At 46.1% G+C, this 27,562-nt stretch overlaps 1 long non-coding RNA gene across 1 annotated transcript; it reads left to right on the plus strand.

The window, feature by feature from the left end:
- The first annotated feature begins 13,105 nt into the window (after positions 1-13,105).
- On the plus strand, positions 13,106-27,048 carry LOC143793718 (uncharacterized). Its single transcript, XR_013220219.1, has 3 exons — positions 13,106-13,248; positions 26,564-26,670; positions 26,885-27,048. It is a non-coding gene; the product is annotated as an uncharacterized LOC143793718 (long non-coding RNA).
- The last annotated feature ends 514 nt before the right edge of the window (positions 27,049-27,562 follow it).

Consider the following 27,562-nt stretch of genomic DNA (forward strand, 5'->3'; position numbering starts at 1 on the left):
AAGAAATTAAGATTCAAGAATAGTAAAGTGAGGATACAATAAACAGTCAGCCACGTATACGTACACGCTGCCGCCTTGCCACCCGACCGTGAACCCGCTGCTCCTGCCGCAGTGGAAAAAGAGCTCTAAAAAAAAGGGAAAAAAAAATTGTCATATGTGTAGATGTGACAGTGAGAACTTACCAATCTGAGGAGGTGAGTACTCACTTCACTGACATGTTCGACTTCAGAAGGCCCAGGCCTTTGCTCCTCCTCAGAAGAAGATGACATTCTGATGCATGCAGAAAGAAAGAAATGGCAGAAATTAGGACATATAGAGACAGAAAATAGAAAATAAAGACATTGGCTAGGATATACTCACATTGTTCAGAGTGTAGATTCCTTCCTGTGTCTGCTCTGCTGCGTCTGGAAAGCTTATCTGTCTGCTGAGCAGTGACCTGCAAATGTCCCCTCCCTCCCTTTATCACCTTGTATGTGGGGGGTGACTAATCAGTGTCTAGACATGTTTTCCTGTGGTGCAACGCATGCGTTCACAAACGCAAGCAAACGCATGTGCTTGCGGCCGCATGCGTTCACATAGACCGTAATGCGTTTTTTTGCTGCATTTCTTCCGCTAACAACCGCATACGTTTCTAGGCGGCAAATTGACGCCTCTAAAATTACTACTTGTTGCGTTTACCGCGCCAAACCGCAGACGACGAAACGACGCATGCGTCGTCAAACGCGGTAAAAGCAACCGATCGCAGACACATGCGTCCCTAATGTTAAATATAGGAATACACAACGCATGCGGATAATTGCGGAAGAAACGCTGCAGACACAACCGCAAATGTGAAACCGGCCTTAGAGAGCGGAAACATCTGCAACATAGAGCCTCTGGGCCGCCATTATACACTGTATACTGTCAGAGAGACGAATAACATCCCAGGTCATATGCATGGGAGTCTTTCCAGTATCATGATCCATATAATGTGGGGAAATGGCTGATAGAATGGAAGACGGACTATTATTTCTACAGTAAATGTCAGTTGGAAGCTGAATGCGGCAAAAATTATCCATAACCCCCAAAACACACAGGACAATGAAACTGACATTTGGGATACAGGATAATGATACACAGGACAATGATACTGATACTTGGGGTAAAACACAATGACATTGACACTTGGGGTACCGGATAATTACACTGACACATGGGGTACAGGACAATGACACTGACACTTGGGGTACAGGCAGGGCCGGCATCAGCACCCGGCGTACCCGGGCAACTGCCTGGGCCCTGAACAAATGGGGGTCCGACTGGTGGCCGGGACACCAGGGAGACCTGGCTGCTTCCCCAGCAGCTTTGGCACTACTTGAGCTCAGCCGTCACTTAAACAAACATGTTCGCGCACAGTGCACTCTGCAGCTGTAGTAATGACGCGGCCGGGCAGACACACAAGCAAAGTTAAAGGCACAGTGCCGGCCCGACCGCATCATTTAGTAGCAGACACAGCTGCAGAGTGCACTGTGTGCGGCCATGTCTGACGGCCATCAAGCAGCGCGCCCTCCATAGCCACATGGCAGAGCAGCCTGATGAGCGACAAGCCTGGGGGAGGTGAGTGAGGCTTGTGTCTGTGTATGCATGTATGATGTGCATATCTGTGTGTATATCAGTGTGTATGACTGTATATATTTATGTATTTTTGTGTATTTGTCTTCAAATATATGTATGTACATATCTGCGTTTTGTGTGTGTGTGCATGTCTATGTATTGTATGTGTATATCTGTGTATTTTACTGTATGTGTGTGCTATGCATGTCTCCTTATTGTGCGTGTGTGCATGTCTGCGTACTGTGTGTGCATGTCTGCGTACTGTGTGTGTGTGCATATCTGCATACTGTATGTGTGTGCATGTCTGCGTACTGTGTGTGCATGTCTGCGTACTGTGTGTGTGTGCATGTCTGCGTACTGTGTGTGCATGTCTGCGTACTGTGTGTGTGCATGTCTGCGTACTGTGTGTGTGCATGTCTGCGTACTGTGTGTGTGTGTGCATGTCTGCGTACTGTATGTGTGTGCATGTCTGCGTACTGTGTGTATGTCTGCGTACTGTGTGTGTGCATGTCTGCGTACTGTGTGTGCATGTCTGCGTACTGTAAGTGTGTGCATGTCTATGTACTGTAAGTGTGTGCATGTCTACGTACTGTATGTGTGTGTATGTCTGAGTACTGTGTGCATGTTTGCATACTGTATGTATTCGTACTTTGTGTGTGCGCATGTCTGTATATGTGTGCATGTCTGCTTATTGTATGTTTGTGCATGTCTGCTTACTGTATGTATGTGTATATTTATGTATTGTATGTGTACATGTCTGCGTATTGTGTGTGTGTGCATGTCTGCGTATTTTGTGTGTGCAGATCTGCCTATGTGAAGGACGAGGGGGAAGGCTGGGCCCTGTGTAGTATATCTATATTTCTCCTCCGTGGTATGTGGGCCCACTGAGACTCTTTTGCCCGGGGCCCACAAAATCATGGAGCCGGCCCTGGGTACAGGATAATGACACTGACACTTGGGGTACAGGACAATGACGCTGACACTTGGGGTACAGGATAATGACACTGACACTTGGGGTGCAGGATAATGGCACTGACAATTGGGGTACAGGATAATGGCACTGACACTTGGGGTACAGGATAATGGCACTGACACTTGGGGTACAGGATAATGACACTGACACTTGGGGTACAGGATAATGGTACTGACACTTGGGGTACAGGATAATGGCACTGACACTTGGGGTACAGGATAATGACACTGACACTTGGGGTGCAGGATAATGGCACTGACACTTGGGGTACAGGATAATGGTACTGACACTTGGGGTACAGGATAATGGCACTGACACTTGTGGTACAGGATAAGGAAACTGACACCTGGGGTACAGGATAATGACACTGACAATTGGGGTACAGGATAATGACGCTGACACTTGGGGTACAGGATAATGACGCTGACACTTGGGGTACAGGATAATGACACTGACACTTGGGGTACAGGAGAATGACACTTGGGGTACAGGAGAATGACACTGTCACTTGGGGTACAGGAGAATGACGCTGACACTTGGGGTACAGGAGAATGACACTGACACTTGGGGTACAGGACAATGACACTGACACTTGGGGTACAGGTTAGCGGCACTGACACGGGGTACAGAATAATGGCACTGACACTTGGGGTACAGGACAATGACACTGATGCTTTGCGTGCAGGACAATGACACTGATAATTGGGGTGCAGGACAATGACACTGCTGCTTTGCGTGCAGGACAATGACACTGATAATTGGGGTGCAGGACGATGACACTGATGCTTGGGGTACAGGATAATGACACTGTCACTTGGGGTACAGGAAAATGATGCTGACACTATGGGTATAGGAGAATGACATTGAAACTTGGGGTACAGAATAATGGCACTGACACTTGGGGTACAAGATAATGACAGTGACACTTGGGGTACAGGATAATGACACTGACACTTGGGGTACAGAATAATGGCACTGACACTTGGGGTCCAGGATAATGACAGTGACACTTGGGGTGCAGGACAATGACACTGATCCTTGGGGTGCAGGACAATGACAATGATTCTTGGGGTACAGGACAATGACACTGATTCTTGGGGTACAGGACAATGACATTGGCACTTGGGGTACCGGACAATGACACTGATGCTTGGCGTGCAGGACGATGACACTGACACTTGGGGTACAGGACAATGACACTGATGCTTGGGTACAGAACAATGACACTGACAGTTGGGTATAACACAATGACGTTGACACTTGGGGTACAGGATAATGACACTGACACTTGGGTTACATGATAATGACACTGACACTTGGGGTACAGGGTTATGGCACTTACACTTGGGGTAAAGGATAATGACACTGATCCACTTGTCTACAGAACAATGGCACTGACACTTAGGGTATAGGATAATGACACTGATACTTGGGTACAGGGTAATGAAATTTTGGCCACCGGATAATGAACCTGAACATTGGGTGTAGCACAATGGCACTGACATTTGGGTACAGGACAAAGACACACAGGATAATGACACTGATACTTGGAGTCCAGACTTTTGGCTTGTTACTGTATAATATACTGCCCTTATACTGAGGCGTCTATCTGTACCACATTCATAATGATGAGAATTTCTGGGTGAATCTTCTTTGCTCTGCTCACATTATGGCAGGGGAGGTAACTGAGAGCAGAGATCAGTCAGTAATCATGGGCCTCCTATAGTGATAAGTGCACAGAGATTGTGTATTTACCAGTGAGCTCTGTGATGCCAAACAGTGGCAGGTCCGGATAATAATCCCAGAGGGTTACTATACTACCTGATGCCTAAAGGTACCGTCACACTAAACGACTTTATAACGATATCGCTAGCGATCCGTGACGTTGCAGCGTCCTCGCTAGCGATATCGTTTAGTTTGACACGCAGCAGCGATCAGGATCCTGCTGTGATGTCGCTGGTCGCTGAATAAAGTCCAGAACTTTATTTGGTCGTTTGATCGCTGTGTATCGTTGTGTTTGACACCAAATGCAACGATACCAGCGATATTTTACACTGGTAACCAGGGTAAACATCGGGTAACTAAGCGCGGGGCCGCGCTTAGTAACCCGATGTTTACCCTGGTTACCAGCGTAAAATGTAAAAAAAACAAACAGCACATACTCACATTGCGTCCCCTGCAGTCTGCTTCCTCCTCTGACTCAGCGCCGCAAAGTGAAAGTGAAAGCAGCACAGCGGTGACGTCACCGCTCTGCTCTCACTGTACGGCGCTCAGTCAGTCAGGAAGTGGACGCAGGGGGACGTGAATGTAAGTATGTGCTGTTTGTTTTTTTTACATTTTACGCTGGTAACCAGGGTAAACATCGGGTTACTAAGCGCGGCCCTGCGCTTAGTTACCCGATGTTTACCCTGGTTACCAGGGGACCTCGGCATCGTTGATCGCTGGAGAGCGGTCTGTGTGACAGCTCTCCAGCGATCAAACAGCGACGCTGCAGCGATCGGCATCGTTGTCGTTATCGCTGCAGCGTCGCTTAATGTGACGGTACCTTAACACTACAAATAATGAGTCACTGAATAAGTCATCTTACACTGAGGTAAAACCACCATCCCCTGCTGGGAGAAGGAAATCTTATCAAAAAATATTTTGGCTGAATTAAACATGAACTATTTATATAGCCCAGCAAAACTAATATAACAACGACCAAAAAGAACCAACAGAGTGGCCATAAGCCACCAGTAAAATTAAAACATAGTTTATTGAAAAAATCTATGTTAAAAAGTTATTACTATTATATACATATGGATCTACCAAGGAGGAAAGGAAGTGGGGAGCATCAGAACTCCAATGTACAATGCAACAATCAACAAAAACACATGAACCATGGCCATGAACAATAGGTGAAAAAGAGTATGATAATTAAAAATAGTGTTGTTTACCCATAATGAAGAAAGATAGAATAAGTCCTCCATGCTGCCCTGACACCTGTTTAGCTTATAGGCTTTCTCAAGAGGAAGACTTCCCGTTGGAAAAGCTTATACACTAAATGCGCATTATGTATATGTGACATCCCAGGGTCCTGGTTGTCACAGTGGCATTGCTTTCCTCATGGGGAGAGTGATGTCACGCTTGGAAGCGAAGGAAGATCTTCTTATCAGGTAATCACATAGCACACAATATGTTCACACTGCAGGCCAGAAGGGGGAGCTCTGATCCAGCTTCTGGGTGGCTCCCCTATATATATATATTCTAGTCTGGAGGGAAGGTCAGTTAGTTCCTGTCAAAGAGACAGAGGAGAAGGAAGCAGAGGGACTGTGCAGCCACTAGAAAGTGCTGCAGCTCCTTCCTGGAAAGTGAGTGAGTTCGAAAAGGCCAGAGAGGAACTTGTCATGGCACATCAGCTGAGGCAGGGCTGGTACGAAAGGAGAAAAGCTGAGCAGATGTGGGAGTCTGCAGCTCCTGGCAGAAAGAGGAGAGAAGGGAGCAGTGAGATGGACTGGAGTAGCCGTGTAGCCACGAATGTGCTGCAGCTCCTGGACAGAGAATACAGAAGGAAGTACAGCATGTAGTGAGCGTGCAGGAGAGTGAAGCACAGTAGAGTGACAATTTAGGAGGAGAGCTGCGACTGGACTAACTCCCTGCAGGGCGCAGATACCTGTAGCTGGAAGACCGAGGTTGTGAGGGTCTCCAAGACTTATAGCAGAAATCGGCAGGACAGCTGGACTACACGGCACCTGTCTGCCCTAATATCCAGGAGACACAGTGACGCATAGAGCCCGGGTCGTGATAGAGATCCTGTAAAAAGGCTCGAGCCACCTGTCATACGGGCTTGTGTCCCACCTTTAAGGAGGACAGAGAGAACTCTGAGGACCTTGACAGAAGCCATAGGCATCAAGGGACTACACCACCGTGCTAGTAGGAAGGCTTCTAACTCCACCTGGTAAAGGGGACTCTGAATTTGCTTCCAAGCCGGCTGGACCCTGCCTGTACCTGTGATCTGGTGCCCTGGACTGTGGCTGCCTGAAGTCTTCAGTAAACCAGGTAAAGAGATTGCACACCTGTGTCCTCTGTTCTTTACTGCACCATTCACCATCTTCCATCTACACACCGGGAGCCCTGGGGACCTACTTCACCTGTGGGAAGTTATACCATCTAGATGCCATAACATCACCCAAGTGGACCCCTTTAAGCAGCGTCGGTCTCCTCTGACTGAATACCACAGGTGGCGTCATGAACACAAACTTTATTCAAAACCCCTTTAACCCCTTTCTGTCATTAGACGTACTATTCCGTCCATGTGGGGTGGGCCCTACTTCCCAAGGACGGAATAGTACGTCATACGCGATCGGCCGCGCTCACGGGGGGAGCGCGGCCGATCGCGGCCGGGTGTCAGCTGACTATCGCAGCTGACATCCGGCACTGTGTGCCAGGAGCGGTCACGGACCGCCCCCGGCACATTAACCCCCGGCACACCGCGATCAAACATGATCGCGGTGTGCCGGCGGTATAGGGAAGCATCGCGCAGGGAGGGGGCTCCCTGCGGGCTTCCCTGAGACCCCCGGAGCAACGCGATGTGATCGCGTTGCTCTGAGGGTCTCCTACCTCCCTCCTCGCCGCAGGTCCCGGATCCAAGATGGCCGCGGCATCCGGGTCCTGCAGGGAGGGAGGTGGCTTACCGAGTGTCTGCTCAGAGCAGACACTTGGTAAGCCTGCAGCCCTGCACAGCAGATCGCAGATCTGGCAGAGTGCTGTGCACACTGCCAGATCAATGATCTGTAATGTCCCCCCCCGGGACAAAGTAAAAAAGTTAAAAAAAAATGTCCACATGTGTAAAAAAAAATAAAAAAAAAATTCCTAAATAAATAAATTAAAAAAAAATATTATTCCCATAAATACATTTCTTTATCTAAATAAAAAAAAATCAAACAATAAAAGTACACATATTTAGTATCGCCACGTCCGTATCGACCCCACCTATAAAACTATATCACTAGTTAACCCCTTCAGTGAACACCGTAAAAAAAAAAAAAAAAAAACGAAGCAAAAAACAACGCTTTATTCTCATACCGCCAAACAAAAAGTGGAATAACACGCGATCAAAAAGACGGATATAAATAACCATGGTACCGCTGAAAACGTCATCTTGTCCCGCAAAAAACGAGCCGCCATACACCATCATGTGCGAAAAAATAAAAAAGTTATAGTCCTCAGAATAAAGCGATGCCAAAATAATTATTTTTTCTATAAAATAGTTTTTATCGTATAAAAGCGCCAAAACAAAAAAAAATGATATAAATGAGGTATCGCTGTAATCGTACTGACCCGAAGAATAAAACTGCTTTATCAATTTTACCAAACGCGGAACGGTATAAACGCCTCCCCCAAAAGAAATTCATGAATAGCTGGTTTTTGGTCATTCTGCCTCACAAAAATCGGAATAAAAAGCGATCAAAAAAATATCCCGTGCCCGAACATGTTACCAATAAAAACGTCAACTCGTCCCACAAAAAACAAGACCTCACATGACTCTGTGGTCTCAAATATGGAAAAATTATAGCTCTCAAAATGTGGTAACGCAAAAAATATTTTTTGCAATAAAAAGCGTCTTTCATGTGTGATGGCTGCCAATCATAAAAATCCGCTAAATAACCCGCTATAAAAGTAAATCAAACCCCCTTCATCACCCGCTTAGTTAGGGAAAAATTAAAAAAATGTAAAAAATGTATTTATTTCCATTTTCCCATTAGGGTTGGGGCTAGGGCTAGGGTTAGGGTTAGGGCTAGGGTTAAGGCTACAGTTAGGGTTGGGGCTAAAGTTAGGGTTAGGGTTTGGATTACATTTACGGTTGGGATTAGGGTTGGGATTAGGGTTAGGGGTGTGTCTGGGTTAGAGGTGTGGTTAGGGTTACCGTTGGGATTAGGGTTAGGGGTGTGTTTGGATTAGGGTTTCAGTTATAATTGGGGGGTTTCCACTGTTTAGGCACATCAGGGGCTCTCCAAACGTGACATGGCGTCCGATTTCAATTCCAGCCAATTCTGCGTTGAAAAAGTAAAACAGTGCTTCTTCCCTTCCAAACTCTCCCGTGCGCCCAAACAGGGGTTTACCCCAACATATGGGGTATCAGCGTACTCGGAACACATTGGAGAACAACTTTTGGGGTCCAATTTCTCCTGTTACCCTTGGGAAAATACAAAACTAGGGGCTAAAAAATAATTTTTGTGGAAAAAAAAAAAAAATTATTTGCATGGATCTGCGTTATAAACTGTAGTGAAACACTTGGGGGTTCAAAGCTCTCACAACACATCTAGATGAGTTCCTTAGGGGTTCTACTTTCCAAAATGGTGTCACTTGTGGGGGGGTTTTACTGTTTAGGTACATTAGGGGCTCTGCAAACGCAATGTGACGCCTGCAGACCATTCCATCTAAGTCTGCATTCCAAATGGCGCTCCTTCCTTTCCGAGCCCTCCCATGCGCCCAAACGGTGGTTCCCCCCCACATATGGGGTATCAGCGCACTCAGGACAAATTGGACAACAACTTTTGGGGTCCAATTTCTCCTGTTACCATTGGGAAAATACAAAACTAGGGGCTAAAAAATAATTTTTGTGGAAAAAAAAAAAAATTTATTTGCATGGATCTGTGTTATAAACTGTAGTGAAACACTTGGGGGTTCAAAGCTCTCACAACACATCTAGATGAGTTCCTTAGGGGTTCTACTTTCCAAAATGGTGTCACTTGTGGGGGGGTTTTACTGTTTAGGTACATTAGGGGCTCTGCAAACGCAATGTGACGCCTGCAGACCATTCCATCTAAGTCTGCATTCCAAATGGCGCTCCTTCCTTTCCGAGCCCTCCCATGCGCCCAAACGGTGGTTCCCCCCCACATATGGGGTATCAGCGCACTCAGGACAAATTGGACAACAACTTTTGGGGTCCAATTTCTCCTGTTACCATTTGGAAAATACAAAACTGGGGGCTAAAAAATAATTTTTGGGGGAAATTTTTTATTTTTTTTATCTTCACGGCTCTGCGTTCTAAACTGTAGTGAAACGCTTGGGGGTTCAAAGTTCTCACAACACAACTAGATAAGTTCCTTGGGGGGTCTAGTTTCCAATATTGGGTCACTTGTGGGAGGTTTATACTGTTTAGGTACATTAGGGGCTCTGCAAACGCAATGTGACGCCTGTAGACCAATCCATCTAAGTCTGCATTGCAAATGATGATCCTTCCCTTCCAAGCTCTGCCATGCGCTCAAACGGTGGTTCACCCCCAGATATCAGGTATCAGCGTACTCAGGACAAATTGGACAACAATATATAGGGTCCAATTTCTCCTGTTACCCTTGGAAAAATACAAAACTGGGGGCTAAAAAATAATTTTTGTGGAAAAAAAATATTTTTTATTTGCACGGCTCTGCGTTATAAACTGTAGTGAAACAATTGGGGGTTCAAAGCTCTCACAACACATCTAGATGAGTTCCTTAGGGGGTCTACTTTCCAAAATGGTGTCACTTGTGGGGGGGTTTTACTGTTTAGGTACATTAGGGGCTCTGCAAACGCAATGTGATGCCTGCAGACCATTCCATCTAAGTCTGCATTCCAAATGGCGCTCCATCCCTTCCGAGCCCTCCCATGCGCCCAAACGGTGGTTCCCCCCCACATATGGGGTATCAGCGTAATCAGGACAAATTGGACAACAACTATTGGGGTCCAATTTCTCCTGTTACCCTTGGGAAAATACAAAACTGGGGGCTAAAAAATAATTTTTGTGGGAAAAAAATTTTGTTTTATTTTTACGGCTCTGCATTATAAACTTCTGTGAAGCACTTGGTGGGTCAAAGTGCTCACCACAGCTCTAGATAAGTTCCTTAGGGGGTCTACTTTCCAAAATGGTGTCACTTGTGGGGGGGCTTCAATGTTTAGGCACATCAGTGGCTCTCCAAACGCAACATGGCGTCCCATCTCAATTCCTGTCAATTTTGCAGTGAAAAGTCAAACGGCGCTTCTTCCCTTCCGAGCTCTCCCATGCGCCCAAACAGTGGTTTACCCCCACATATGGGGTATCAGCGTACTCAGGACAAATTGTACAACAACTTTTGGGGTCCAATTTCTTCTCTTACCCTTGGGAAAATAAAAAATTGGGGGCGAAAAGATCATTTTTGTGAAAAAATATGATTTTTTATTTTTACGGTTCTGCATTATAAACTTCTGTGAAGCACTTGGTGGGTCAAAGTGCTCACCACACATCTAGATAAGTTCCTTAGGGGGTCTACTTTCCAAAATGGTGTCACTTGTGGGGGGTTTCAATGTTTAGGCACATCAGTGGCTCTCCAAACGCAACATGGCGTCCCATCTCAATTCCTGTCAATTTTGCAGTGAAAAGTCAAACGGCGCTCCTTCCCTTCCGAGCTCTCCCATGCGCCCAAACAGTGGTTTACCCCCACATATGGGGTATCAGCGTACTCAGGACAAATTGTACAACAACTTTTGGGGTCCAATTTCTTCTCTTACCCTTGGGAAAATAAAAAATTGGGGGCGAAAAGATCATTTTTGTGAAAAAATATGATTTTTTATTTTTACGGTTCTGCATTATAAACTTCTGTGAAGCACTTGGTGGGTCAAAGTGCTCACCACACATCTAGATAAGTTCCTTAGGGGGTCTACTTTCCAAAATGATGTCACTTGTGGGGGGTTTCAATGTTTAGGCACATCAGTGGCTCTCCAAACGCAACATGGCGTCCCATCTCAATTCCTGTCAATTTTGCAGTGAAAAGTCAAACGGCGCTCCTTCCCTTCCGAGCTCTCCCATGCGCCCAAACAGTTGTTTACCCCCACATATGGGGTATCAGCGTACTCAGGACAAATTGTACAACAACTTTTGGGGTCCAATTTCTTCTCTTACCCTTGGGAAAATAAAAAATTGGGGGTGAAAAGATCATTTTTGTGAAAAAATATGATTTTTTATTTTTACGGTTCTGCATTATAAACTTCTGTGAAGCACTTGTTGGGTCAAAGTGCTCACCACACATCTAGATAAGTTCCTTAGGGGGTCTACTTTCCAAAATGGTGTCACTTGTGGGGGGTTTCAATGTTTAGGCACATCAGTGGCTCTCCAAACGCAACATGGCGTCCCATCTCAATTCCAGTCAATTTTGCATTGAAAAGTCAAATGGCGCTCCTTTGCTTCCCAGCTCTGTCATGCGCCCAAACAGTGGTTTACCCCTACATATGGAGTATCGGCGTACTCAGGACAAATTGTATAACATCTTTTGGGGTCCATTTTTTCCTGTTACCCTTGGTAAAATAAAACAAATTGGAGCTGAAGTAAATTTTGTGTGAAAAAAAGTTAAATGTTCATTTTTATTTAAACATTCCAAAAATTCCTGTGAAACATCTGAAGGGTTAATAAACTTTTTGAATGTGGTTTTGAGCACCTTGAGGGGTGCAGTTTTTAGAATGGTGTCACACTTGGGTATTTTCTATCATATAGACCCCTCAAAATGACTTCAAATGAGATGTGGTCCCTAAAAAAAAATGGTGTTGTAAAAATGAGAAATTGCTGGTCAACTTTTAACCCTTATAACTCCCTAACAAAAAAAATTTTTGGTTCCAAAATGGTGCTGATGTAAAGTAGACATGTGGGAAATGTTACTTATTAAGTATTTTGTGTGACATATCACTGTGATTTAATTGCATAAAAATTCAAATTTGGAAAATTGCGAAATTTTCAAAATTTTCGCCAAATTTCCATTTTTTTCACAGATAAACGCAGGTAATATCAAAGAAATTTTACCACTATCATGAAGTACAATATGTCACGAGAAAACAATGTCAGAATCACCAGGATCCGTTGAAGCGTTCCAGAGTTATAACCTCATAAAGGGACAGTGGTCAGAATTGTAAAAATTGGCCCGGTCCATAACGTGCAAACCACCCTTGGGGGTGAAGGGGTTAAAGACTATCCCTTATACCTGGGTGCCCAGGGCCACAGACCAGGTCGCAGCAACCGTGACATCCCCTTTAAGTACCGGACCCGGTACCGAGTATCCCTACGGCCCTGGCAGGCATTCCATATATAATTATAATAACTTTTTAATTAATTTTTTTTTAAAAAAAAACAATGTTTTAACCCTACTGGTGGTTTATGGCTACTCTTGTTTGTTCTTTTTGGTAGCAGTTTATGTTTGGAGTGCTCCACCTCCTGATTATATTCAGTCCTTGATATTCATTTGCTTAGGGGGGACGTTGTACTCTTGTCCCTGATCCAGACATACATTATGTTCTTTATGAATGTTTTAATATTAATATTAACATAACAAGCAGTTTCTACAAAATCAACAAAAAATGCCACTGTTCCTGGTTATTTCCGTCTGAGAGATATTCACCTCATTCATAATTAGCCTCTTTCGTACTTAGTAGAGCACCTCTAGCTGTTATGACCTGCTACAAATTAATATATTGTAAGGGGGCGACCAGACAGCGGGTACCTGTGTGCTGAGTCTGGAACTGAAAAGGCTGCATCCTCTGTTCCCAGGGGGAAAGCTTTAGTGAGGCGGAGCTTCCTTTGTTGCCTGGGAGAAGCTGGAGTTAGGGAGAACTTCCTCCTGACCGAGGGGGGTGAAGATATAAAAGGGGAAAGCGCGTGCAGCAGAGCAGTTTGGCGCCAACCCAGGGCAGCGCGCACACAGGTGAGTGGCGTGCTCCACTTCCCCTCCCCACCACAGAGTACCGGCGCTGCGGCAGGGCCCTACCATTGCGCTGTGGGGAGCAGTGTGCCCAGCAGCAATCCAGAGAGCGGGACTGCTGCAGATAAGAGTGCAAGTGTGCAGAGCAAGGTGTGCGCAGAAGCAGCCAGGGAGAGGAGTGCTCCATCCTGGGAGCACCAGCATTCCACAGGCCAGCGCCCATGCAGCAGCCCCGCCATCAACAGTGGGGATCAGGGTGAGCCCAGTTATTACCAGATGACAAGGCGCCAACATTCTGTGTCCGTGAGTACAGCATACGTGCCCCATAAGAGTGACCAGGACCGGGACAGACACTTGCACCCTGACTTTGCCAGTTAATATTTGCAGAGCCACGTTGGGCTCGTACAGGACTGTGGCCCGTACCCTTGTCAGTCATTGCAGCAGGGACCAGTGGGTGCTTCGGTCACAGCACATCCGTACCGCATAGGCTCATGCCCAAGCCTCGCCACCGCTGACCGACACTGTGAGGAGAGTTGTGCAGAGGCCACGTCGGGCTCAGACAGTGCAGTGGCCCATGCTCCTCCGGCCACATCAGTATATGGACTAGGCACAGTGGAAGGTACCGAAGACCGACTGCTGCCACCAGAATATGGGGCATTGATGCCCACAGGACCTTCCTGGAAAAGACACCACACCAGCCGTTGCCGGTGCTATTGAGTTCCCAGCAGGAGTTATAGTTTGAGGAACTTCGGCACAAGTGGTTCACAGGAACTGCCATTACTAGAACTGTTAGGCCATGTTCACACTTCGCGGTTTTTACCGCGGATCCGCGGCGATTTTGATGCTGCGGGTCCGCAGCAGTTTCCATAGCGTTTCCATTATCATGTAAACCCTATGGAAACCGCAAACCGCTGTGCACATGCTGCGGGAAAAAACGCGCAGAAACGCAGCGGTTTAAAACCCGCAGCATGTCACTTCTTTGTGCAGAATCGCTGCGATTCTGCACCCATAGGAATGCATTGAACCGCTTACTTCCCACATGGGGCTGTGCCCACGTTGCGGGAAGTAAGCGGATAATGCGCGGTTGCTACCCGGGGTGGAGGAGAGGAGACTCTCCTTCAGGCCCTGGGAAGCATGAATAGTGTAAAAAAAAAGAATTAAAATAAAAAATGATGCTATACTCACCTCTCAGCGCTGCACGCGGCCGTCCCCGGTCTCAGTTGCTGTGCAAACAGGACCTGTGGTGACGTCGCGGTCACATGACCGTGATGACGCCGCGGTCACATGACCGTGACGTCACGAAGGTCCTTCTCGGCACAGCAGCTTTGGAATTGGACCGCCGAGTGCAGCGCCGAGGAGATCGCGACGTCAGAGGGTGAGTATAACCAATTTTTATTATTTTTATCATTACTATTGATGCTGCATATTGCTGCATATGCAGCATCAATAGTACAGGAGTAATCCCGCAGCGGAAACCGCGGAACAAACCGCGATAAATCTGCAGGGATAACCGCAGCGTTTTTTCCCTGCAGATTTATCAATTCCGCTGCGGGATAAACCCGCAGAGCACACCGCAAAGTGTGAACATGGCCTTATTCTTTACCTCCTAATATCCTTTGCCATCTATACTGTTTAATTCACTGTTTAACCATTTACCTCCTTGCGTGGAGTATTCCCCTGTTATTAAACCTGTTAACCCTTGCTCTGCCTCCTGTCCGACACTGCATCCCGCAACCTGCTCACAGTATAGGTAGTCAACAGCTTCTGGCAATGTTTCTGAGGAATCTTAGCTCATTTCTCATGAACAATGGCCTCCTAGTCACTAATATTCTTGAGTTTGCATGCTGCAAATAACTTCTTCAAATCCCACCAAAGATTTTCTATGGGATTCAAGTAATACAATTGTGACCTCTCCAGAATCTTTCAGGTTTTCTTCTGAAATCTAGTCTTGGTGGACTTTGAGATATGCTTGGGATATCATTGCCCTGCTGGAAGGTCTAAAGATGTCCAAATGTCATCTTTCTTATAGAAGACATGATATTTTCTCTGAAGATTTCTTGATAGAATCCATCTTGCTCTCTACATGCTAAAGGTTTCTACGGTCAGAGCTTTACTGCAGTCACCATGGCGCCACAGCAATGCTTTACAGTAGGCATTGCCAAGCCACTGCCATGCTTCATCATAAACATTACTGAGCCACTGCTGTCCTACTGTAAACATCAACAAGTCATTGCCATGCTACTGCAAGGATCACTGAGCCACTGCCTTGATATTGTGTGCATCACTGAGTCATCATCATGTTTTACAGTAAGTATGACTGAGCTATGATCATGCTTCACAGTAGGTGTCACTGAGCCATCAACATGCTTCAATGTAGGCATCAGTGAGCCATCACCATCACAAAGCCACCATTCACAGTAAGCATTACCAAGCCATTGCCATGCTACTGAAAGCATTACTGAGTCATCGCCATGATACTGTAGGTACCACTGAGCCATCATCTTGCTTGACTGTAGGCATCACAGAGACATCACTATGTTTCACTATAGGCATCGCTGAGCCATCACTATGATTCACTGTAGATACCACCATGCTTCACCATAAGCATTACTAAGCCACTGCTGTGCTACTGTAAACATCAACGTGTCATTGCCATGCTACTGCAAGCATCTCTGATCCATCGCTATCCTACTAGGTATCAGTGAAATATCACCATGATTCAATGTATTCATCACGAGGCCATCACCATGCTCCACTGTAGGTATCATTGAGCCATCACCATGCTTCACTGATGGCAACTGATGCCTTTTTTCCGGTCCAATGGGCGGCGTTTTGTCTTCATTTCTCCACCCCATCCGTCCTTGTTGTCTGCAATATTTTTGAGAATTAGAGTACTTGTCCTCCATAGTTTGCGCATGCGCATTGCAATCTTTGCTCGTGCATGCGCAGTATGCTTTGCCCAACTGTTGGCAAAGCCGAAAAGCATTACTGCGCATGCGCCCGTGCACTATGTCCCGGAAGTATTTCACTATGCGCACGCGCGAACTATGGAGGACAAGTACTAATATTCTTGAAATATTGCAGACAACAGGGACAGATGGGGTGGAGAAATGAAGACGAAACGCCACCCATCGGACTGGAAAAAATGTATTTACATATCCCGTCAATTTGAGGTGAAAGGTTCCCTTTAACTGTAAGTAGGGTGTTATTTTCAATGTGTGCTTCATTCTTCATATTCACTTCTTATATTAGTTATGTTGAGCAGTTTAGATTGCTCTTGTTTGATTAGCTCATTGCAAACAGAAGGAAGTGTGACGCCCCAGGGTCCTGGTTGTCACAGTGGCATTGCTTTCCTCACAGGGAGAGTGTTGTCACACTTGGAAGCGATGGAAGATTCCTCTTAACAGGTAATTAGCATATACAACACCATTCTGACTTCACGCCAGAAGGGGGAGCTCTACACCCAAAATCAAGGGAGCTGCTCTCTCTTCAGTCGGGAGGAGGAGTTAGTTGCTAGGCAGTTGCTAGGTAGTTGAGAAGATTTAGACAGTTGGTGCCAGACAGCAGACTGGAACAGTCTGAGGCAGAAGGACGGGTGAGGGGCCATACAGCATGAGGTGCTGTAGCTCCTAGATAGAGAGATACAGAAGGAAGAACAGCTTGTAGCGAACGTGCAGGAGAGCAAAGCACAGGAGAGTGACAACAGGGGAGAATAGCGGCGACTGGGCTACATCCCTGATTGATCATAGACACCGGTAGCCGGAAGACCGAGGCTTTTGTGGGACTCTAAGACGCATAGTAGAAACCGGCAGGACAGCTGGATTATACATCACCTGTTCGCCCTAACACCCAGGAGACACAGTGACACATAGAGCCCGGGTCATGTTAGAGACCCTGTAAAAAGGCTCGAGTCACCTGTCATGTGGGTTTGTGTCCCACTTACACAAAGGACAGAGATAACTGTGAGGACCTTGCTACAAAGCCATAGGCAGTAAGGGACTATAACAACACAGCGCTAGAAGGAAGGCTTTTAACTTCACCTGATAAAGCTGGACTCTGAACTTGCTTCCAAGCAGGCCGGACCCTGCCTGTACCTGTGATCTGGTGCCCTGGACTGTGGCTACCTGCTACCATCAGTAAACCCGGTAAAAAGACTGCACAACTGTGTCCTTCGTTCTTTACTGCACCACACACCATCCTCCATCTATTCACCAGGAGCCCTGGGGACCTACTTCACCTGTGGGAAGTTATACCATCTGGCTGCCATAACATCACCCCAGAGGACCCCTTTAAGCAGCATTGGTCATCCCTGACCGAATACCACAGGTGGCGTCACAAACTTTCCTAATTTCAAAAACCCCTGTAAAGACCTTCCCTTTAACATGGGCACCCAGGGCTCCAGACCGGGTTGCTGCCGCGACACATCCCTTTAAGTAACGGACCTGGTACCAAGTACCCCACGGCCCCGACGGGCGTTACAGAAGTTTGTACATTTTACTAATAAAGATCATTTGAAAAAGGCTTGAATAATTTTGATTGCAATTGTATATGCAGAATAATAGAAATTCAGGAGATCAGGCTTTAATTTTTTTCATTACACCTAAAAATATATTGACTAAAAATAAACACAAATTCTCCTTCACCTTCCTAAATGTCTTTGAAGATACCGGTCATGATAAAGGTACCTTCACACGAAGCGACGCTGCAGCGATAGCGACAACGATGCCGATCGCTGCAGCGTCGCTGTTTGATCGCTGGGGAGCTGTCACACAGACCGCTCTCCAGCGACCAACGATGCCGAGGTCCCCGGGTAACCAGGGTAAACATCGGGTTGCTAAGTGCAGGGCCGCGCTTAGTAACCCGATGTTTACCCTGGTTACCAGTGTAAAAGTAAAAAAACAAACAGTACATGCTCACCTGCGCGTCCCCCGGCGTCTGCTTCCTGACACTGACTGAGCTCCGGCCCTAACAGCACAGCGGTGACGTCACCGCTGTGCTTTCACTTTCACTTTAGGGCCGGCGCTCAGTAAGTGTCAGGAAGCAGACGCTGGGGGACGCGCAGGTGAGTATGTACTGTTTGTTTTTTTTACTTTTACGCTGGTAACCAGGGTAAACATCGGGTTACTAAGCGCGGCCCTGCGCTTGGTAACCCGATGTTTACCCTGGTTACCAGTGTAAAATATCGCTGGTATCGTTGCTTTTGCTTTCAAACACAACGATACACGGCGATCAGACGACCAAATAAAGTTCTGGACTTTATTCAGCGACCAGCGACATCACAGCAGGATCCTGATCGCTGCTGCGTGTCAAACTAAACGATATCACTAGCCAGGACGCTGCAACGTCACGGATCGCTAGCGATATCGTTACAAAGTCGTTTCGTGTGAAGGTACCTTAAGACCGTGGGCTGAGCTGCCGTCCTGTACAGGACACCTTGAATACATCAACTGCTTACATAGGGCGGTGGATGCTACTGTTTACAATGAGATAAAATCTAGGTTGGAGGATGTCTGAAGGGCAACTTTCCTTGCCTACCATTTCTCTTTCCCGGCTACTTCCTTCTGTCTCTCATACTCTGATGTATGAGTAGACAGACATCCATAGGGAATCAGTGTGTGAAGCATCCTCCATTCACCAGACCGGGAAGTACAGCTGCATTATTTAGTGTTTGCCTGTGAGAAACGCCTAAGAATCACAGGAGACAATGCAATCATAAATCACTAAAGAGCAAGGATTAAAACCTCCTCATATATGCACCGATGCTGAAGATCATCCTCATATGGAAAGTCTCAATCTTAAAAATTAGTTTCAAGAGTTTATCCAGGACTTTTTTTATTTTTACTATGGGCCTAAAATTAACATGCAGTAAATTCTAACCACCTGCCTGCTTTCTCCAGCTCCGGCACAGAGCGGTCATTGACTGCTCCTGCTGGCGATTCAGCTGCTCAATGTCAACAGAACAGCTCTTTCTCTATCGACGGTTCATGACTACCGACATCATGCTGATGGACAGGCGGCTCCCCACAGTTAGGCAGTGTGGAGCTGGCTGTCAATCAGCATCATGTCAGCAGTCATGCCCCCTCAACAGAGCAGAGTGGAAGAATGGCAGCTGACGTGATGTCGAGAGAAGCCTCTGAATCGCCGGCAGGAGCGATTTGTGACTAGAGATGAGCGATCCTTTCAAAGTTCAGTTCGGCGAGCATCCCGAAATTTGTCAAACATGTTTGCCGAACAGTTCGTCAAACTTATCCGAACCCCATTGAATTAAATGGGAAGCAAACCTAAACGTATAAACAACACCTTAAGGCTAAGTTCACACTGGGCATTTTTGCTGTGTTTTTTAATGCCTTTTTTTCTGATAATTTTCAGCTGCATTTGACAGTACCAGCTATGTCTATGATATTTCAGAAATCTCATGCACACAGCTTGTTTTTTTTTGTCATCAGAATTTTGTGCTTTGCTTGGTTTTTTGGACATAGAGCATGTCACTTCTTTCAGCGTTTTTCACCCATTGAATTGAATGGAAAAACGTATGAAAAAAGCACCAAAAACACTGCAAAACTCAGCAAGACCTGGGTTTTGGCTGCAGCTTCTTTGTGCCAAGCACTCAGGTTTTGCTGCAGAATAAAAATGCAGCAAAAACGCCTAGTGTGAACTTAGCCTAACGGAGGATAAAAAAACTTCCCAAACAGCTCAAATTAGGGGCAGACACCAAGAAAAGTGGAATCAATTGACTCAGAGTAAAAATAGTATACTTGTGCAACATGGATGCATGGGAAAGGGCTTGGACCAGCATTTTTAGCTCAAACAATGATCAGTAACAGGTGGATGAGTGACAGGTCTAGGCCTGGTGCTCTGAAAGGCCTGTCAAATTCAGGCAGCACACATGAAAGAGATCCAACTTGGAGTCCAAACATTTCCATAAATTAGGGGCAGGCAGGAAAAGTGGCATCAGTTGACCCACAACAGAAATTTAATAATGGCACAGCAGCCATCAGCCATGGGCCATGCATGAGGAATCAGGGTCTGACCCAGCATTTACAGCTTTGAACTGAAGTTTCAATTAAGACAAGGTGGGTGAGGGCGCGGTGTAAGTCTCCTTTGCTAGGAGCCCTGATACCTCATGCAACAGCTTAAAGTGTTTTTTTTCCCAGCCATACTCAGGTGGCGCAAACATCAGTTTATAGAGTACGACTGATAGAAAAATGTAAGGATAGTAACACAGGTAGTTGACTGAAAGTAAGTGTAGGCCTGCCAATCTGGGAGCCTTACTGCTACAGGCAACACACGTGAATGAGACACAACTTGGAGTGCAAACATTTAAAGAAAATTGCCACACACCACTAAAGTGGCATTGATTTCCAAAGAGTAGAAACAGTATAATGGGCCTCTGATACACCTTCCACTACAAGCAATGCACCAGATGCAGACCAACTCGAGGTCTCCACATTTAAAAAAATTGTTTGTAACATCAGCAGCAGTAGCAACAGCAGGCACAGAAGCCACGACAAAGGTGTCACAGACTGCAATAACGCAAGATCAATGCATGACACTAAAAATGACACCATCGCCTAGTCTGCCCAGTCTGCAACTGGGGTGCAAAAGTCAATGGAGATCCATAGCTTGTTAATTTTTATGAAAGTACGGCTGTCTACACTTTCTGGGGACAGCCGGATGCCCTTATCCATCAGGACACCACAAGCAGCGCTGAAGACATGTTCTGAGACAACGTTTGCTGCAGGCATGACAAAACCTCATGACAGGCGAGGTCAGGCCACTCTTCCATTTTTGAAGACCAAAATGCAAAAGGGTCCAAATTCCCCCCGATGGCATGGATATTGAGCTCCATATACTCCTGCATTATCTTCTCAAGTCATTCACAACGTGTCAGACTGGACTTTGTTCTGCCAGTGCATGGACTGGTGTAAAAAATGTGTGAAACAAATCACAGAAATTGCTTATGCCACTTACACTTCTGCTACTAATGTTTTTGCAGTGACATCTTGACCGTTCTGGGGTACGAAGTGTAGAACTGTGACAAACACTGTGTGGCTAACTGCTGCCTTGTGGAAAACCACTCTTAAGTTTGTCTACAAGCGTGTTTGATACTGTAGTATGCACGTGTCCCTTTGCAGGTGGGGCAGCATCTGGTAAAATTTACTCCTGTACCGTGTAGCCAGTAGTCAGCACTATTTCTAACCCTTAGAATACAGGCATCATATTGAAGATAATGCAGCAAGGCGCTCATGTGTCGGGCGCTTCCATGAAGTCCAAGTCCATGGTGTGCTGGTGGTGAGGTAAGACAAGCTTGCTTCCTCCATCCCTTCCCGCCACCCACGGACAACGGAAAGGGGATCATTATCCTCTTCATCTCCTGACTCTTATGCGCACATCACCTCTTCCTCCTCATCCTCTTCCATTTGTTCCTTGGCTCCCGCACCTTCACTACCAATTTGTCTGGTACCATGAGCCCCCCTTGATCGCTGTAATCCACCCTCCCATGGCACTTGCCCGTGCAATGACAGTTCGGAACTTAGAGATATTATTATCCTTTTTGTATCCTCCTCTGCTTCTACCTCTTTCTCTGGAACCACCACGTCCTACTGAAGACTATTCAAAGTGTGCTCCAGCATGTGGATGACCGGAATAGTGATGCTGATGATGGCATCGTCAGCGGTAACCATCTTAAAGCCAGTTCAAAACAGTGCAGAATGGTGCAGAGGTCCTTCATCTGTGCCCACTCCGCAAGCGTGATTTGCACCATGTCCGTACAGCATTGGCCCAACCTATGCAAAAGGATATACTGCACCAGGGCTCATTGCTGCTGCCACAGTCGCTGTGACATGTGCAGAGTGGAATTCCTCCGTGTCGGCACATCACAAATTAAACAGTTAACCGTTAGGACAAAAGACCTCTGTAGTGATGCAAGTCGATGACCTGCGGTGTGTGATTGCCGGAAGTGAGCACACAACATTCGTGTTATCTGCTGCAGTGCATCCAGTCCGGCATAGTGGCTGAGAAGTTACTGTACCATCAAGTTGAGGGCATGAGCCATGTGAGGCATGTGCGTGAGGTTGCCCCGGTGTAGAACCGCCATCAGGTTTGCACCATTATTGCACACTGCCTTCCCCGGTTCCAGGTTCAGTGGAGACAGCTATTGCTCTAACTCGGAATACATGGCTGTCCACAACTCTTGAGCTGTGTGATTCCAAGGCATGATAATTTAAACACTGCTTGATTGCTGGGAGTCATGGCTGTGCAGTACATAGGTTTGGGGGATTCCTTCTGCACTGTTGAAACGAATGTCTCATTAAGGGAGAAGTTGTGGGAGCAGGTGGAGGCCCTAGAGGAGGCAGAGGATCCAGAAGCAGTGGAGGAAGTCTAAGATACAGAGGTTTGTCCTGCAAGCTTTGGGGATTCCAATAATTGTGGAGAAGCTCTTGACCTCCTGCCCACAGTCACCAGAAACATCCAGTTCCCAGTCAGTAAGATGTAACCCCCCTGCCCATGTATGTTCGTTCAGGGGTCAGTGGTGAAATGTACCTTTTTTTCACGGAACGGGTGTTGTTGTCTGCAACATTTCTCTATTATGCCAGCTGTTAGAATATTCTTTGAAATGGCAAAAAGGATATTGAAGCATTACCCTTGATGGCTCCAGTTATGACCAATTTGACTACAGTTGAAAAACGGCCCCTTGCTGACTTGAGAGCTAACAATAATATTATCCGGGAGGCCGACAAAGGGGCAACATAGTTCTTTGGCCTCATAATCTCTATCAGGAGGAGGCCCACAGACAGACAACCAAAGATTCTATCGCAAGCTCCCTTCCAATCCTTCGGGTCTGTACTCCACTAAATTGAGGTCTCTCATTGACAAGGCCCTCGAGTTGGGGATTATCAACTCAGGGGAACGTGACTTTATCTGGGTGGAACAACCAATTGTGTCGATTTTCTATATGCTGACCAAGGTCCACAAAGATCTTAGCAAACTACCAGGCAGACCTATTGTTTCCAGCATAGGTAACCTGTATGAAAAAGCATGCATATGCTTAATTTGCCCTCATACATCAGAGACTCTTCGCATTTTACTATGTCCCTTCAGGGTGTCATTCTTGCTCCGGATGAGATCATGGTCACGTGCGATGTCGAATCATTGTATGCGAACATCAGTCATGATGATGGCATGCAGACAGTGCTTTTCTTTTTGGACCAACAATATGGTTCTGAAAGAATGCATGACTCATTTCTCTGTGATCTACTTGATTTTGCCCTTAAGCTCGATTTCTTTTTATTTGACAGGACGTTCTTCCTTCAAGTTTCTGGCGTGGCAATGGGGACGCCGTGTGCCCTGCTTTTGCTAATCTTTTTTGGGTTGGTGGGAGGCCACAGTTGTCTATACTTCCAAATGGTACCAGGACAAGATACGACATTGGTCGAGATTTATAGATGACATCTTTTTCATCTGGTCCGGTTCCCTGGAAGAATGCTTGTCCTTTCTAGGCTTTCTAAATGACAACTGTCTCAATATCTTTCTCACTCACACCTTGTCATCTTTTTCAGCCAGTTTCCTGGATCTCAAGATCATGTGCCAGGATGGGGCACTGTTTACCTGTTTATATCGCAAGCCAACCGCTACCAATAGCTTGCTGGAATACCGTAGCTTCCATCCATTACATATCAAGAAGGGCGTCCCTGTCGGGCAATTTCTAAGAGCCAGGAGGAATTGCACTGAAGACCTGGATTTTCGTAGAGAGGCATATGAACTAACCAAGAGATTTATAAAGAGGAGCTACCCCATTAAATGTATATCTTGGGCCTACCAGAGGGCAAACCTACAGTCACAATCATCTTTATGAGGAGTCACTATACCAGACCTACTTATAAATTAAATCGCAGTATCAGTCTGAAGGGTTCTTTCCCATGTGGGGATTGCAACATCTGTCCATTCATGCATCCCACACGGAATGTGTTTTATAACCCCACTCATCAGGTGCAGCATAGACTTAAATCATACATTAATTGCAAAACAACTAATGTTGTCTATGCTATTGTATGCCCATGTCCACAGATTTACGTGGGCCAGACCTCACAAGAACTGCGTAGTAGAATTCAAAAACACTTTTCTACGATTAATATGGCTTCTGTAGATGTCCGTAAAGGTAAGACCCTTACTACGGTGGCTTCCCATTTTCTCAATCATCATGATGGTAGATATGCTATTACTACCGTGCTTGGACTTGAACATATAAGAGGATCTGATAGGGGTGGATCCCTTGATAAAAAATTGTTACAGGCTGAATCATGGTAGGATGTACTTATTACATTCCACAGCACCTTCTGGAACTAATGAAGACCTCTTGTTCACAGGTTTTTTGGGCTGACTCCATACTGGTCCTTTCATACTGGTCCGGGTTTGACATGAAGATGTTTCTTTCATATTGCCTGGATCTTCAACTTCTCCCTCTCATGGATTGTTTTCCTTTACATATTCATCTGAGCAGATATTCCTTGGCAAGATGTTCACATGGGACTGTTTCCTAGGATTTATTGTGGGTTTTTTTTTCCGTTATTACACATAATTTTCCTATATTTCATGATTTATTAGCACCTTTTATTTGCTTATTTTTGCTCCCGGGAGCTATGCATGCGTAGTGCACAGATTTTTTTGGCTGTCTGATGCGTTGCGCTGGTTAATTTTACCAGCGCGTGCGCACTAGACAGCTATGGGCAGAGACGTCCTTGACCTCCATGTTCCTTGCCTGTTCCAGTTCTGGCCTTGAATGCTGCCTATGATTTTCCACACTCAAGGTATTTAAAGCCTGACTGACAACACTGTTCACACTTCCCCTGACGAAGATGTTCTTGTAACGGCGACATGCGTTGGGCTACCTGCCTCTATGCCCCGCTTCTTCCATACTGGCCTCCTGGATGGACTTTTGATTGTTCCCTGGTAGATATGTGAGCTGATTCCTTCATGCACTTGGGGAACCATTCCACAGCATACATATAGGCACTCGCCCTTTTTTTTTCCTTCTTGTGGGATGATCTTTATATACCCTTCCTGATGTATAGTATCACATACAGGCATTTGCCCATTGAGATAGCTGTGTGCTGCTATTTTTATGCAGTTCCTTGCTCTTGCCACCAGTGCTTTATTTCTAATTTGCTCCAGGGCTTTATTGTGTGTTCATATTTGGGGATTCTTCTGTCATTAAGTGTACCAGATTTGTAGTCCTCCACTCTGAGTACTATTCCAGGATTAGTTGAGGCTAGACACAGTTGTTTACATGTGACCATATTGTACATTGATCTATCAGCATATGGTTTATATCTATATATTTATATACATGATTGCCTGCACTAGGTGTGGAAGTGTAATAGAGTGCAGGATCTAGTATGTCACCACGGAACAGACAGACCAGCTGTTGAGGGGAATATATTAACAGGAGTAAGATTCACCTCGCAGGGAGTAAACAGGGGGTTAATAGAAATAAAGCAAACAGTAAACAGTTAAGCGGAATCGAAATGGTTAACGAGTATTCTTGTAACTTATCAATCCAGGGAGGTCCTGACTGGAGGGTCCTTATTCCAATGTGGGTACAGTCACCAGCAGCGCTTGAGATCCTGAAGTCTCTCCTCTGTCTCCTGGGAACTGGAGACTCTGGGGTTAAGTCTTTGCAGTCTTTTCTCCCAGTGAAGCTGGAAGCAGGAAGTAACTCAGCCACTCTGCTGGGAGTCTCTGTATATTAGGCTGGCAGTCTTTCTGCAGTAGTAATGCTACACACACTGGGCAGTTTACTTGTCACACTCAGGGATCCTGGCTTGTCACTGCGGTCACCGGGACTGTGCGCTCAGGTCACTGTCAGTGGATACATCTTCTCTGATTACAGAGGCTTCCAAGTCCACACTCTCACATCCAGCCTTCACTACGGCTGGTATTTCAGCCTCAGTGCCCTCACGGGGAGCACTCTCTTTCGGGGAGCGCGGCGCTGCAGCCTGCTCTCTCTCTCTGGCGCGCTGTCCCCTCTTTTTCTGACCACACCCCTCTCTCTTCCTCTCTGCCCCCAGCAGTCACATGGTCATTTCTGTCCAGGGCAGAAAGTCTTCCCCCCTGACAACCCAGCTGTCTGACTAAGTGGTTCCAGGTAAGGAGCAGGGAAAACAACCTCCGTACATTAGCAGGGTTTATGCGGGAAGTTTGAATTTTTTAAAAATGTTTCTATTCATGTTGTCAATAAAGCTTTTTCCCTTTTATAATGTATTGGTGGTGTGCACTTCATATAGTGGTCTTGCTTTCTCCTTTCTTTATGCTGGTGTAGTGCAGGCACAGGTTTTTTAAAGAACTAATGGCAATTGGGAAACCCATACTGAAGGACTGTGACGGCCATCAACTTTTGGAAATCATCTGTATCCACCAGGTGGAAAGGTAAGAGGAAACATTATTTTATGTGACCACAAGTGCGGGACCAAGGGCTGGCTGTTGTGCTGATATAGAGTGGAGTAGTGTGAACAGGATAAACTGCTGGACTGTGAGTGAGGTGCAGATGGAGATGCTATGGTGGATTGAGAAAGATGTATTGTGCTCTGTGAAACAAAAACAGCAGGCATGTCTATTTGCATTTTACTCACCCCAACTGTAGGGGGTAAACAAGTGGAGGCTCTGCATCCAGAGACCTGCGTGAGAACACTTGGCACAGTGACGGAGGAGGAAGAAGCACATGAAGTTGATGGTTCGGCCGGTGGTTGGCGAGGCCTGCTAGTCCGCATTTTAGCGCACTGTGAATCCCAGACTAAGGAATGTTGATTGCGCATGTGATGGTTCATGCATGTAGTGGTAAAATTTTTGCAACTTTTGCCTCTACTGTGTCATTTTTTGCAGAGTTGGCAGATAATGTGAGTTGAGTCATCCTTTATGGTCTCAAAAAAGGCCCAGGCTAAGCAACCCTTGCCATTCTTGTGAACTGCAGGCTCGAAAACAAAGCTGGCCACAGCCACAGTTGTGGCTGAGGATGCAGTGCTTGACGTGGTTGCATCACTTCGTGTTTGTGACATCTTGTCTTCTCCGCCACCTCTCTTGTTGAGCTAATTACCTGCGTGCACATTATAAACCATGTGTGCCTCAGGTATCTGAGTCTCATCAGTTTCACCTCCATCCCTGGGGGTTAACGTCTGGTGATGAGGGTCTGGATTCTGCTCGGACTCTACTTCGTCCTGCCCCGGATCCAACAGGAAAACATTTTGGGCATTGGTGCAAAAGCTTTCCTCCTCTGGATTCTGTGAATCTTTGGAGCAGACCTCTGATGCCGAAGGAATCGAAT

The sequence above is a fragment of the Ranitomeya variabilis genome, chromosome 1 (genome assembly GCF_051348905.1).
Source record: "Ranitomeya variabilis isolate aRanVar5 chromosome 1, aRanVar5.hap1, whole genome shotgun sequence".
Taxonomy (NCBI): domain Eukaryota; kingdom Metazoa; phylum Chordata; class Amphibia; order Anura; family Dendrobatidae; genus Ranitomeya; species Ranitomeya variabilis.